The sequence below is a fragment of the Prunus dulcis genome, chromosome 2, assembly GCF_902201215.1.
Source record: "Prunus dulcis chromosome 2, ALMONDv2, whole genome shotgun sequence".
Lineage (NCBI taxonomy): Eukaryota > Viridiplantae > Streptophyta > Magnoliopsida > Rosales > Rosaceae > Prunus > Prunus dulcis.
Genome location: NC_047651.1, coordinates 1,457,772 through 1,472,641, shown reverse-complemented (window position 1 = coordinate 1,472,641; position 14,870 = coordinate 1,457,772).

Here is a 14,870-nt window from a genome sequence, read left to right as displayed (position 1 = left end):
GTAGTGGCCCGAATCGGAGTTGTAACGAGAGAGTTATGGTCAAAAGAGTCTCAGTGGCATAATCGTAAATATTTCGAAGTTGGATTTTATAAAAATCAGCTCACACTCTCTCCTCTCGCGCGATCTCTCTCTCTCTTCTCTCCGGCTGTGTTTTAGCTCGCCGCCTTCCAGAGACAGCTAACGCAGCCACGAAGCTCCACCGGCGACGGGACTGGTCTCGATCGAACCGCCGTCGCCTCCTCTCCCTTCGACGACCGTTCCCCCGCACGCCAACGATCGGCGCTGGCTGGAAATCGCGCTAGAACCGACGGTGCTCACAGGATTTTCAAGTCACTCGTTCTCCCTCAATTCTTCTCCAAATTTGTCGGGTAAGGTGTGGATTCCGACCTATTTTCTATGCTCTAGCTGATGGTTGGATGGGTTTGCATCAATTTTGACCGTAACTAACCTAGTTTTCGAATTGAAAATTCGGTCAATTTTAGGCCTCCGTGATCGGCCACTTCTGCTCAGTTTTTGGGATAGGTCCAAGAACAAAAGTGGCTCCAAATATGGTGTTTTACTTAGAGTAGGAGTTTGGAGCCGTGGTTTGAAGTTTTTTCGGCGAGATGTAATCGCCTTGGATACCCATCGCTGCCGGAGCGGGTTGCGGCTTATGGGTGAGGGTAGTGCAGTGGCACTATGTCTTGTTGCGATGCTCAGGTTGTCACGAGCGTGTAGGATTTCGCGGAACTCAATTTGGATACCGTTTGAGCCCGAACGAATTTTCCATATTCTGCGAATTCCGGGTTCGATACTGCTGAGCCGTTGGATCGTGCTCAATTTCATATATGTTATTCTAGATAATTTCATAATCGTGTAGGATTCGACGGATTGTGAATCGGACTCCGGATACTCCGAAATCGCGAACCCTGGGTCTAGGGTTTAGAAATTTTACGATTTCACCATCGTGGTCAATCCGATCGTCAGTTTCAGACTAGACTTGTAGGACATGGCTCCTTAAATGTGAGGAACTTAAAGGAACTCTCAGATTGGTAATGGGAGGTCGTGGACCCCACGGGGTTCCGTATCGACCAATATGGAAGTTTATCGCTTAATGAAGTCTCGAGTCTTTTCAGACGGTTTTAAACATCTGAAATGCCTAAGTGGGCAGAAAAATGATTTTAAAGTTAGTGCACGCACTTTTAGAAGTCGGGAGTCAAGGTTTTACTTAAAAACTTATACCGAGCAGTTTTATTAATTAAATATTCATGATGGTTTACCCAGGCACCCGGGACCAGGTAGACCCGCAGGAGAGACTTTTAGGAGGTCTAACTAGATCGGACCAGGAGTGAGTGGACTTTTCTTTTAGAAATGATTTATATAAATGAATTTCATTATTTGATATTGAATAAGTTTTATTAATTATGATTTTTCCTAGCGTGCTTTGTGAAGTTAAATATCTTATTTATATGCTGCTTAGTTGATTATGCTAAAGAGATACAGGAAACAGAGTTTGAGATTTATATCAGATAAAATAGCAGCATAGTTTCAGATTTAACAAACTTCAGTTATTATCAGACTTTTCCAAAATGTTTTATTTTAAACCACCGTGAGTACCCAGCTACAGTTATTGCCCTCAGTTATGCCGATGTCTACCGACATCCAGTTTACTTTCAGTTTTGTCAGTGCACTTGACATTTGCCTCACGAGTTTCGGGGACGCCCAGACCGTGAGTGCCAGGATTTGTGGCTCGGATTGACTTGGTGTCCCGAGACCTACCAGGATTTGCGGCTCGGGTTGACTTTGTGTCACCGAGACCTGCCAGGATTGCGAATCAGGCTGACTACAGTCCCCTGAATCCTGCCAGTTTGCGACTCGGGTGGACTTCGTGTCACCGAGACCTGCCAGCAGATCAGGCTGACTATGGTCCCCTGAATCCTGCCAGTTTGTGGCTCGAATAAACTTTGTGTCGCCGAGACCTGCCAGGGGAATTGACGGAATTACAGGGGTACATCCGAGTGGTAGTTTTAATTGATTGCAGTGCTTTTATGCAAGTTTGATTACAGTGCTTTCATGTAAGTTTTATTGATCTTGAATACGATTTATATAAATATGTAAATGCATTGATTTCAATGTGCTTCAGAGGTAGTTTAGCTATTCAGTTTTATTCAACTATATTTTTACAATGGGGATTAGTATATTCTAATGCTATTTTCTGAACCGTTATTTTTGTCCACTCACATTTTCAAATGTTTTGCGCCCCCAGGCTGTAGCGTGCACAGGACATTCGCCAAATGTCGGACACGCACAGGGTTCGACTTGAATTCCAGAGCGGAATTTGGTTCGGGTCCTGTCACTATGACCTATATTGGCAAACCAAGTGGTATGGATCGGCAGGTACCTTCAGTACCCACGACCGATCCAGCTTCCAATGTAGCCCTTTGACCCTGCTGGCGAGGTCAGTCCTGCAAACGATAGGTGCTTCCGACTCTATCCTTTGATTGGTCGTCCAAAACATACGTCTGGCACGCTTTACTGATTCTATGCCTTCGAAAGGGGATCTTGCGGGATAACCTCGAACCCCCTGCTTGGATACTTACTGGGACTCATGTCGACCTCAGAAGGCACTTCCATGAGTCCTACATCGAAACTAAGTACCAAGAGAATACCTAGCACTTTCTATAAATAAGGCCTCTTGCCCTAGACACATGGTAAGACTTTTTACTTGACTCTTGTGTTCTTGCATGGTCAATAGCTTGCTTTTAGAAACTAACTTTAGCATCGGAGGGTCTTCGGCTGGTACCACACCAATGGATCTCATCTGTTGTTTCTCTCCTCTGCACTAATCCAGGATTGCATCCCAAGGAAGGACGTGCTCATACCGAAGACCGTCTACATCACCTGTAAGTTGACATTATCTCTATCCGTTTAGTTTTAGCGCAAACAAACATAAAAGTGGATTTCTTCATCAAAAAATATAAATGGCTTTCTTCATTAAAATAAAAAATAAAAAAAAACGTAAGTGTCTTAAAATGCTAGGAATACCCATCTTGCCCATGTTTACAAGCATGAAAAGTTCAAAAATATTTTAAAACATAAAATAAAATAAAAACACAACCATCAACGAGGTTTAGCATAGTGAAAAAAAGGTCTAGAGTTGTAGACCATAGGTCTCAAGTTCGAACCCCCATGGCATCTTAGTTGTGTGTGTGAGAAATCTCTCTCCCTTTTAGTTTAGATTATCGCCTGTACTCAAAAAAAAAAAAACAAACAAACCACAACCACGCCGCACCTTTATCGACGCCACTATTACTATCATGGACCCTTCGATAAACCCATTTTAGATGCTCCCACCATCTTCCCAACCTCCCCTTCATTTTAAAGTTCTAAACACATGAGGGATCATCAAACTTCACGCATTTCAAATTCACATGAATAAATGTGGATATGATAAAAGATAATTTCATCGTAATCTCAATTACGTGAATTTTTTAAAGATAACTTATCCCACCAAGAAAGTGGGATACATGGAGACAGGACCCGATCCAAATTTCGCTTTGGAATTAGAGTCGGACCTTGTGCGTGTCCGGCACTTGGCAAATGTCGGGCACAATTGACCTATTTGTCCTTCTAAATGTATTTTAACCTTGACTCTTACCGAAAATTCGGCAGAGTCTCCCCTGTAATTTGCTCAATCCCAAAAATTTTCACCAGTGAAAACGAGCATGTATATATACAACCAACTGCCAGTACTTCAATATACATGCCAATAGTTCCATTCTCAATCTAGGGCAATATATCAGAGCAATTCTAATAGTTTACAGATGAGTTAATCCTTTTACAAAACAACACTTTTGTAACAAGAAGGCGCGGAAGACAAAATGGCCCGGTAGTGGATTCCTTTGCACGTCTACAGCCTGGGGGCGCAAAACATTCCAAAAAATGTGAGTGGACAAAAATAAAGGTTCATAAAATATCATAAGAATATACTAACCCCCACTGTAAAAACGATTATGTAAAACTGAATCTTTACTCTGCATTTGAATCATACTAAACTCAAGGCATTCACATATTATTATACGTATATATAAATCACAGTCAAGATCGATAAAACTCGCATAAAAGCATTGTAATCAAAATTCGCATAAAAGCACTGAAATCAATTTAAAACTACCACTTAGGTGTACCCCTTTAATTCCGCCAATTCCTGATTTCCGTCAATTTTCTTGGCAGGTCTCGGTGACACAAAGTCAACCCGAGCCGCAAACTGGCAGGATTCATGAGACCGTAGTCAGCCTGATCCGCAATCTTGGCTCTCACGGTCCGAGCGTCCCTGAAAACTCGTGAGGCAAATGTCAAGTGCACTGACAAAACTGAAGGTAAACTGGATGTCTATAGACATCGTCATATCTGAAGGCAACAGATACTGAAAGTAAACTGTTTTCTGTACCTGGGTACCCACGGTGGTTTAAAATAAAAGATTTCTGAAAAATCTAATAAATGACTGAATTTTGTTAAATCTGAAACTATGCTGCTATTTTATCTAATATAAATCTCAATCTCTATTTTCCATTATGCAGTATATAAATATGGTATTTAACTTCACAAATTATGCTAGGAAAAAGCACATTCAATAAAACTTATTCAAGATCAAATAATGAAATTCATTTATATAAAATCATTTATAAAACAAAAGTCCACTCACTCCGTATCCAAGCTAACTAGACCTTCTAAAGGTCCCTCCAGTGGGTCTGCCTGGTCCCGGGTGCCTGGTTAAACCACCATGCATATTTAATTAATAAAACTGCTCGGTATACAGACTTAATTAAAACTCTGACCCCGGCTCCTAGAAGTGCATGCACTAACTTTAAACTCATTCTTATGCTCACTTGAGCATTTCAGATGTTTAGAACTGTCTGAAAAGACTCGAGACTTCACTAAGCGATAAACTTCCATATTGGTCAGTACGGACCTCGTGGGGTCCACGACATCCAATTATCAATCTGAGAGTTCCTATAGGTTCCTCACATTTAAATAGCCAAATCCTGCAAGTCTGGTCTGAATCGGACGATCGGATTGACCACGATCGTGTAATCGCATAATTTCTAAACCCTAGCCCCAGGGTTCGCAATTTCGGAGTATCCGGGTCTCCGATTCACGATCCGTTGAATCCTACATGATTCTGAAATTATCTAGAATAACATATCTGAAATTGAGTACGATCCAACGGCTCAACAGTATTGAACCCGAAAATCGCATAATATGGAAAATTCATTCGAGGTTCAAACGGTATCCAAATTGAGATCCGCGAAATCCTACGCGCTCGTGACAACCTGAGGATCACAACAAGACACATTGCTATTGCACTACCCTCAACCACGCCCCGCAGCACGCGCCGGTAGCGATGGGTGTCCAAAGCGATTACACCTCGCCGGAAAAACTTAAAACCACGGCTCCAAACTCCTACCCTAGGTACGACACCATATTTGGAACCACTTTAGTTCTTGGACCTACCCCAAAAACTGACCGAAAGTGGCCGATCATGGAGGCCGAAAATCGGCGGAAACTTCAAGATCAAAAATCCAATAGCTACACTGAGAATCGATCAATTCCTACCCAACAGGCAGCTAGAACAGCTCGAGAGATTCAAAATCCATACCTGGGTCGACGAAAATGGTGGCCGGAGGAGGGAGATCGGTGGCTGTAAAGTTCGGACGATGTCGGCCGCTTCTTCTCCAAATTCCGGCGAATCCGGGGTGGCTGGCGGAGGGAGGTGGCTGGGGTTGGAAGAGGACATCGTCCCGGTCGTTTTGGTATCAGCCCCATCCACAGTCGTGGCCGGTGGCTGGAGTTGCGAAGGAGAGAAGGTGGAGGACGCGGGAGAGGTCGCAGGAGAGAGAGAGGGAGAGAGAGAAAGCTGGTTTTTATAAAAACCAACTTCGAAAAATTTACGATTTTGCCAATGAGTTTCTTTTGACCATAACTCTCTCGTTACAACTCCGATTCGGGCCAGTACGTGTCTATGAACTCATTTCACCGTGTTCTACGCAATGGTGTCTGTAGAATTGTCAAATTCCTTCTCGATCAAAAAGTCAACCTTTCCTTAATAAAATATTCCAAGGGCAAAATTGTCTTTTCTCAAAATAAATTATTCATTAGTTATGAATTTTGGGTTTGGGTTATTACACTCCAAACCTTTGACATTAAACCCAACGCCTGGGAGCCGCGACACAAACCTAGAACATTGCCGCGGCACAAACTTATCCTTTCTAAACCAATGTAATCTATGAAACCCAATCCTATTTCATAATCCAATCCTCTAATGCAATCCAATCCAATTTTACCTCATAATCCATCCAAGCCACATGTGTTCCCTTTTATTCATCACAAAAAAATTTCAAAAAGAGAGGAGCCAAAATACCCAAAAATAAATTCTAAGACAATAGAAGAATTATTCAACAAAACAAATTGCAATATGATAAGTTATGTTGGAGAAATTACAATTAAGAAAATAAAATAATTATTTAATCTTCTAAGAATCACGTAGACAATTAGGCTGAAGTGCGGATATCTTGTTCTTTTTAAGGAGATTTAAGCCTGATGCAATTTGGCAAAGCACACAAAAAGTTTTAAGTCCATTGTGGTTTGGCAAAGCCCATGAACCAGTACAACACTAATCTCTTGATTTGTCCTCTCCAGAATACAACATCTCAACTACATCCCAAGTGAAACATTTTCTTTTTTCGGGCCAGGTTGGGCCGAGCCAAGGTTTGATCGGCCTGAGCTCGCCCATATGGCCAAGCCTAAGTGGGCTTTCAGAGCAAGGCCATCCATTGCCCTTTTTTTGGGCCTTATATTACCTTTACCTTATTTCCATTTTAATCATTTAAGTAAATGTCTTATCTTTTTACTTTAATTTATTTTTATATTACTCCGTTTTTTACTTAAGTTTACAATGCAAATAAGGAAGTAAGCCCCATTTGGATTCAATAAAATTAAAAAAAAAAAAAAACTAGAAAATCAAAATATGAACATCCAATTTTAGTGTAAGATACAGTTTATACCAATATTGATACATCAATAAGTCAATATATACTTTATACTAAAATCTCATAAAATCATGTTTGATTATTTAAGTTGTAAGGAATATAAATCGCCAAAAATATCATTGAAAGCATTAGTATTTAAAAGTCTATTTTTCATACTTAGTCAAATTTTGGAGAAAACGGTTTTTCAAGTATGATATGTAGTAATCTTCGGCAGTTGCTCCAGTTCGGACAGCTTCATATGTGCCTCATCGTTGATGTTATTCATGAAAGGCACAACCCTCAGTAGGCAGGCAATGTTCATCGGTTCGGCACCCTCTTCGGCTTCATCACCAGGAATAAGGATTGCCACCTCTTCGTTCGGACCCCTCGACCTTTTTGGCAACGGCATCACATCAAGAGCCCTCTCAATTTGTCGTTTGCTGATCACTTGGAAGTAGACCTTATGAACGATCTCCTTCTCCTAGGCCTTCTTCTACTAGCGATGTTCGGCAACGGTTACTTCATCTGCCAAAGAGACCTCCCGCTAGCGCTGACTCTTCCCCTTCGGCCCAGACGTCAACTATCCCTTTTTCTGTTGCGACTCCGACAGCCCACGGGACTCCATACATCTCCTAGTAGCCTCGGACATGACTCTTTCTCCCTCCAATGTCATAGAACACAAAGTCAGTACAGCCATGGCATGGAGCGAGATATTGAACGGCACCCCAAGAAACATATAGAAACCATAGAACGAAAGTGGTTGTCGAATGGCAAGCACAGAACTTACTCTCTTTTGGTCTTCTCGGCTTCAGTAATCAAGCTCGTCTTGAACAAATTCTCGAAGCTCAACAGAGTCCTGAAGTAACTATCTTCTTTGGCAATCTTCCTCCGCACTCTCTCAACTGCCTTCACATCCTCCTTCAATTTGCTCAGCCACTTCAAGGAGACTGGCATATAAAACGAACGCAAGTTAGAATATGCATACCATGTATAATGCATATACAATCGGTACATATGTGCTATTCCATGCAAACATAAAACAAAAACCCAGTCAAACTGCCAAACGGCACATTCCTGCCTATCGATTGTTCAAAAAGTAGTAGGGAAGTGCCTCTCAACGGTCTCACCAGGTGCCGATTCCCAACACCTAGACACTAACATCCAACGTCGATTCTAGGTCTTCTGTGACCTCAGCACTCCGACTATGAAATGCCCTCGCTCCCTAACATGCAGACAGTTCGACTACACCTAACCCCCATAGTCTGAGTTTTTCACCCTCGTCACACTGTACATATGTGAGAACTACTCGTACCTCAGCTCTCCCTCTTTGACAACACCGAATGCGGTTATGGTACTGATGAGTGTGATCCAGAAACTTGGGTTGAACTGCTCAGAAACATAGTAGACCTGCGGCAAGATCTTCTAAACCAATCGTTTCAACGGCAGCCGAAGGCCATGCTTGAAAACATCAGTAAAATAGACCATTTTACCATCGGGATTACTCAAGGACTCCAATGGCTCTAGGATTTGCATTACAACTTAATCCGGATTTGCATTACCACTTAATCCGGATTTGCATCACCAATGGCTCTAGGAAGTCAACAACAAACACTGGGCCTTTCGACTGTGCCATTGGCACCCATTGGCTACCAGTGACAACTATCAGCACTCATTCCGTCGATACTTCAATTGCCACGGCATCACGACCAGACATTAATGCCCGATTCATGTCAACATCTGTGGCTAGACAAGAAATGCCCACAGCTTCGGCAGGCGCATCCGCTTCTTCTAGCAACTCCAGATTCGTGACCTCAGAATTAGCACTCTCGGACTTTGGAGCAGAGCCTCTAGTAGATGACTCCCATCAAAGGCCCTTCGACAATCAGTATCCTTTAACTCACTCTCTAACATCTACAAACAGCAGCAAAAGGAAACTAAATGTCATGCTCAAATCAAACTACCAATCCTAATGCATCAACGCCAATGCTCTCATGCAAATCTCTCAATTTCACGCAAGTTCATTCATATTCAAACAAGTTCATCCATGTTCGTGCAAGACTTCAAACAAATTCAGAAGTTTGATCCAAAATGAGAAAAGTTACAACGACATACCTTGTTTCACACGGCGGTTTTGGTCTTTCAAAATCGCCTCTACCCTAAACAAGTTACTGGAAATCGCTTATGTAGCCGCAAGAATCTAGCTAGAAATTGCCTTTCCAAAGCCTTGAATTTGCTGTCACACGCTAAGTGGCCATTCTACGCGACCCTCCCTCTTATTTATTCGACGAAGGTAGCATCGGAACACGAAACGACGTGATCTTTCTTTCTCCCTCGCGACACGTGTCACATGAGAGAGGGGATCCACTGTCCCTAATTTTCGTGTCCCTTTGTGTCCTTTGTATAATTTGTTAACACGTGTCCACACACTTAACCAAAATAATAACATGTTAACTTTCAATAAATTAAAAATTAAAAGAAATTAAATCCCCACCCAAGTACCCTACCTCGACAGCCCCAAACCTCACTGGTTCCGGCCTCCTCACCTAAGCCACACACAACCTCCATCCTCTTGCCCACTTCTCTTCCACTACCACCTCCTCCTCTTCTTCCCAATCCCCCCTCAAATTTTGGGTTTCATAATTGGAAGGGTTTCAATTTTGATAGTCTTTCAATTGGGTTTCTGGGATTCATGCACCCAAAAATAAAGGCTTGAATTAGTGATTTGATAATTTTATTGAATGAATTGAGGAGGTCATGGAAGGGGAAGAAGGATAATTTCGGTTGCTGGGATTGTGTACTGGTATATGGTTTTGCTTCGTGATCTTTCAATTGGGTTTAAACATTTAATTGTATACTGGTTTTTCAATTGGGTTTCTGTGATTCATAAATTGGGTTTCTCAATTGAGAGTACTGGTATATGGTGATTCTGTGGTTGAGGGAGGAGGTCAGGGAAGGGAATGAAGGGAAACCGGCATGAAGGTCACGACGGGAGGTTGTTGACGGTGTTAATTCAGGGTTAAGTGGGTGGACATGTGTCAAACAATTAGATATGGGACATAAGGGTACATATAATTTGGGGACAGTAGATCCGCTCCCGTCACACGACAGCATTCAATCCCCCACAATGCATGCACGGAAGCCTAAGCGACAACCACTAGCCCTTGCGAATCAACACCATCTACATTCAGCTACTACAACCCACATACCCATCGGCAGGCATACATGGCGTCCTCGCGTACCAAACAGTAGGCATGCAAGATCGAGTTTTCACTCACCCTCCTAAACCGTTTATCTTCGCAAGTGAAAGGCAGGCGTGCAGGGTTTAACTCATCCTCCCAATTGTTCATCTTTACGTGCCAAACGGCATGTGAGCAAGGTTGAGTTTTCACTCACCCTCCCAAACCATTCGTCTTCACAGGCAGAACGACAGGCGTGCATGGTCGAGTTTTCACTCACCCTTTCAACCATTCGTCCGAATTGCCGAACTGCAGGCGTGTATGGTTGAGTTTTCACTCACCCTACCAAACTGTTCGTTTTCACACACCAAATGACAAGCATGCAGGGTCGAGTTCTCACTCTCTCACCCAACTGTACGTTATCATGTGCCAAACGGCAGGCATGCAAGGTCGAGTCTTTACTCATTGTCCCAATCGTTCGGTTGTGCTTATTGTTTGCCCTGCAACCACATCACACCACATAAGACTACTAATCATAGCCATGGCCCAAGCTCCCCTCTTCCAAGCTCTTCCTCGCTCGGGGACTTAAGGGACTATGGGTATATTATTGGCAATTGTGGAGAAATACCTAAAATCACTATACCGAGGTCCAGCTCAAAATGCCGAAGACACATTCAAGTCCCTAACCAAGAAGTCATTTCTCAATCGAGAACTTAGGGGACTCTTGCTTGTACTATATCTGACTGGCTTCTCATGCCATGACATATGGGAAGGTTTTGACACCAAGTAGGGCCCCATAGCCTATGCTGGCAAGCCCGGCCTCACGAATCGATAGGTTCCCTTGGCACTCATGACCGATTCTACGCCAAGTATGGCCATGCAGCCCATGTTGGCTAGTCCAGTCCCACAATTAGCAGGTGCACCAATTTCTGATTAATCTCTGACCTGCCCCTAATGGGTAAGTGCGTGCAGCACTCCTTGCTGATTCCGCCCCCCATAAGGAATCTTGCAAGAATTTCTTGGGTTCTCAGTTGGTATATTCGTTGGGACACCATCCCACATTGACATTTCACACCAAGAGGACACCCAAAACTCCCTATAAAAGAACCTTTTGCACCCATGTTTAGGGTAAGTGAGCTCTACTTGACATACATGCCTTTTCATTGTCAATAAGCTAACTCTTCTCTCCTTTAGCTAACTTTAGCATCGAAAGACCTTCAGCTGATACCCCATCGGTTCCTTAGGTCTTACCTATTGCTTTCTTCTCTCTTCAGTGCAGATCCAGCGTCATCTACCGAAGGGAACGAGATAACTGAAGGCAGATCCAGTCCCTGGATCATCCACATCATTTATAAGTTGGTCTTACCACTACCTGTCTAGTTTTGTACCAACATGCTTTGTTGGGAATTTAATTTTCTAGTATTTTTAATTGAATCCAAATGGGGGTACTTCCTTATTTACATTGTAAGCTTAAGTAAAATGAGTAATATAAAAATAATTTTAAGTAAAAAGACAAGACATTTACCTAAATTTTTAGCATGGAAATAAGGCAATATAAGAGGAAATAAAAAACAACAGGGCAATGAAAGGGCTTACTCAGGTTGGGCTGGGTCGAGCCATAGGCGTTCCCTACTAGGCCGAGCCGAGGGCAGGCCGGAGGTTTCAAAACCTAAGCCCAAGCCCTACCCAACCTTATAGCAAGTCGGGCCGAGCAGGTCTAATCAATAGGCTAAGTTGGGCTTGGCCATAAAAAACACTTTTCTTTGGCTAGTAAAGAAAAGTTGTGTCTTTGACTGAAGCTTTGGCTTTAGTGTAGAGTTTGTTGTTGAAAAATTGTGTGTCTAGAGAGTTGATATGTCTCATTTAAATAGTAGCTGGCTTCCTTGGTGGCTAAGTTTGCTTAGTCATCATGTTGGAGAATTAATTCATGACTGAAGATCCCTTGAGTGGCCTTGCGCCATCTTTAATTGCTAAGAGCCCTTCCACCCATCTGTCGCGGCAAAAGGTAAGGGGAAACAACGACAATTACTATTCACATGAATAGTGCATGCCCTACCAATTTTTTTTATGCATTCCCACCCATTGCCATCAGAACCAAAGGGCAACCAATATTCACATGAGATGTGAGGAGGGGAATTTGTACGTAATTTGATATGGGAAGTGAAGAACATAACTAGGTATTTATAGAAAAAAAAATTCTGAATTTTTTTATATTTTTTCATATTTGTTTGTCAATTTTTTGGTATTTAAAATGGTCACTAACGTCAACATGATGTCACAATGACATCAACATGACGTCAACTTGCCCAGTTTCATGGGGCCCACTTCTTGCCGTTGCAATTTTGCCTTGGTGGGAGTTGTTGTTGGAGCCTAGGCTGCAAAAGGGGATGGCTGGAAGTGCTGTAAATGATATAAGCCATAAATTTGATATACACAAATATCATTCACCTATGTTGTGGGAACATGAATTTTGGCATTGAATCACAAAGTGACATGTGGATAGGGCCTTTGTTTTGGTGCTCACCCCTAGCATTTTTGGCTGTGTGGCCTTCGTTTATCTCCACAAAAATCAATAAAGCAAACTTGATCCATGTGTGCTTCTTTATGTTTTTTTGGGTTATGCCACTCATCAGAAAGACTATCGATATTATCACCCTCCTACCCGGTGAATATATGTCACTTTGGATGTCACTTTTCTATAATCGGAGATGTTCTTCTATAACCCAGCATCCAATTCTACTCTTCAATGGGAGATACGGAGTGAAAAGCCCAATTGGAGCAGCTTGGAAAACGAAGATATTCATATATGCACGAAGATAGCTCTCGGCCAAGAAACAATAACAATCAATCATCCCTAGTCTGGCAGTTGCGAATACTCTCTGCCAAACAACGATCGATCCCCTAACCCCGAGAAAAAAAGACTGTCAGATGTAGATGAGTGTTTACTATAAAACACAATGCATATGGATCTATCGAGCGATACAAGGCAAGACTTATGGCAAATGGGTACACAAAGACCTATGGTATAGACTATGAAGAAACCTTTGCACCAGTTGCAAAATTGAACACCGTCATAGTCTTATTGTCCCTTGCAGCTAATTTGGATTGGCTACTACACCAGTTTGATGTAAAGAATGCTTTTCTACATGGCGAACTCACAGAGGAGGTGTACACACTACTACAAAAAGTGAAAAAGACGACCATAAAACAACGACGGTCTAAGTGAAAACCGTCGTGGTTTTTAAAAAGACGACGGTTATAAAAACACCGTCGTGTAATACCACCTTAGACAACTAAAAATGGAGATTCAAATGGCTGTTCAAAAACAACGACGTACCTAATTAAACAACCGACGCCTATTTGAAACAGATTTCCGCAGTGTAAAATCAAAGCCAACAAAGGACGGCAGAAGTTATGAATCGACCGACGTAGAAAGTAAAGACGACGATTTCAATAAAAGCTGCCGTTTTTACTCATAAAATAACACGACGAGGTTTTCGTATAAGACGCCGTATAATTACAAACAAATCCACGGCTTTAAAATACAAAATATCGCCGTATTAAATTAATGTACAACGACGGAAAATATAAATATATCGACGCCATTCTCGTATAGTTCTACGACGTTATCTTTAAATATTTAACGTCGTATTTATTCATTTTATACGTCGTAACTTTAATTTAAACCGTCGTCTTAATAAGAATTTTTGTTTACAATTTTTTTCTTTGATTTTCTTATCCTACGCCGGTAGATCTACTTAATGACAAGAATTGAAATAACCACGACGGTTTATATAGAAAACCGCCGACATAATCAGATTTTTCTGAGATCCCAAGGGTTACGAAATCTTACCAGATGGAACTCTGTTCCACATCATAATCTTAACAGATGACACAGATTTGCAATCAGAGAGACAATTTTTCGAAGTTGATAAAATCCACGCCGGTTGTATTAAACTTAACGACGTTTAACAAAATAATCTACGTCGGTAATTATAAATCTACCTTAATATAAACGACGAGAAAAGCATTGACAATGTCTTCATCATATCTCCCAGCAACTACTGATTCGATTGCTCATGCTTTAGAGGCCATCTGAAGCCATTTCTATTCTTTATCGCATTCTTGAAACCCATCTTCTTCTTCTGAAGCTCTACGGATAAAGGAAGAGGCTATCACAAATCTGACGGATCTTCTTAGTAAAGAAAATCAAGCAGAGGATCAGGCACATCTGATCTTCAGATTTCCCTGAGAAGCGAACTTTCCTTCGACAGCGAGTGGAGGCCAGGCTTGCATCTCTTTTGATGGAAAGCAAGGAGTATTCAGAAGCACTAAGTGTCCTATCGGGCTTGATCAAGGAAGTGAGAAGGCTAGTTGACAAGCTTCTTCTTGTGGACATAGATTTGATGCGAGTAAGCTCAATTTCTCTTTGAGAAAGACATCCAAATTATTGTCTTTGAGATGTGAGAGACAGTGTCTCTGAGAGAGGAAGAACTTGGAACCCTAAATGTAAACCGAAAATGAATGAAAGCGACAAATTTATAGAATAAATTTTTAAAACCAACGGCGGTCCGAACCAAAAAACCGCCGTTTAAATTGTAAAATCAACGTCGGTAAATTAATAAAAACGACGTATATTATATAAATCCACGTCGTCTTAGTCTTACTTAAGACGACTAAAAACGAC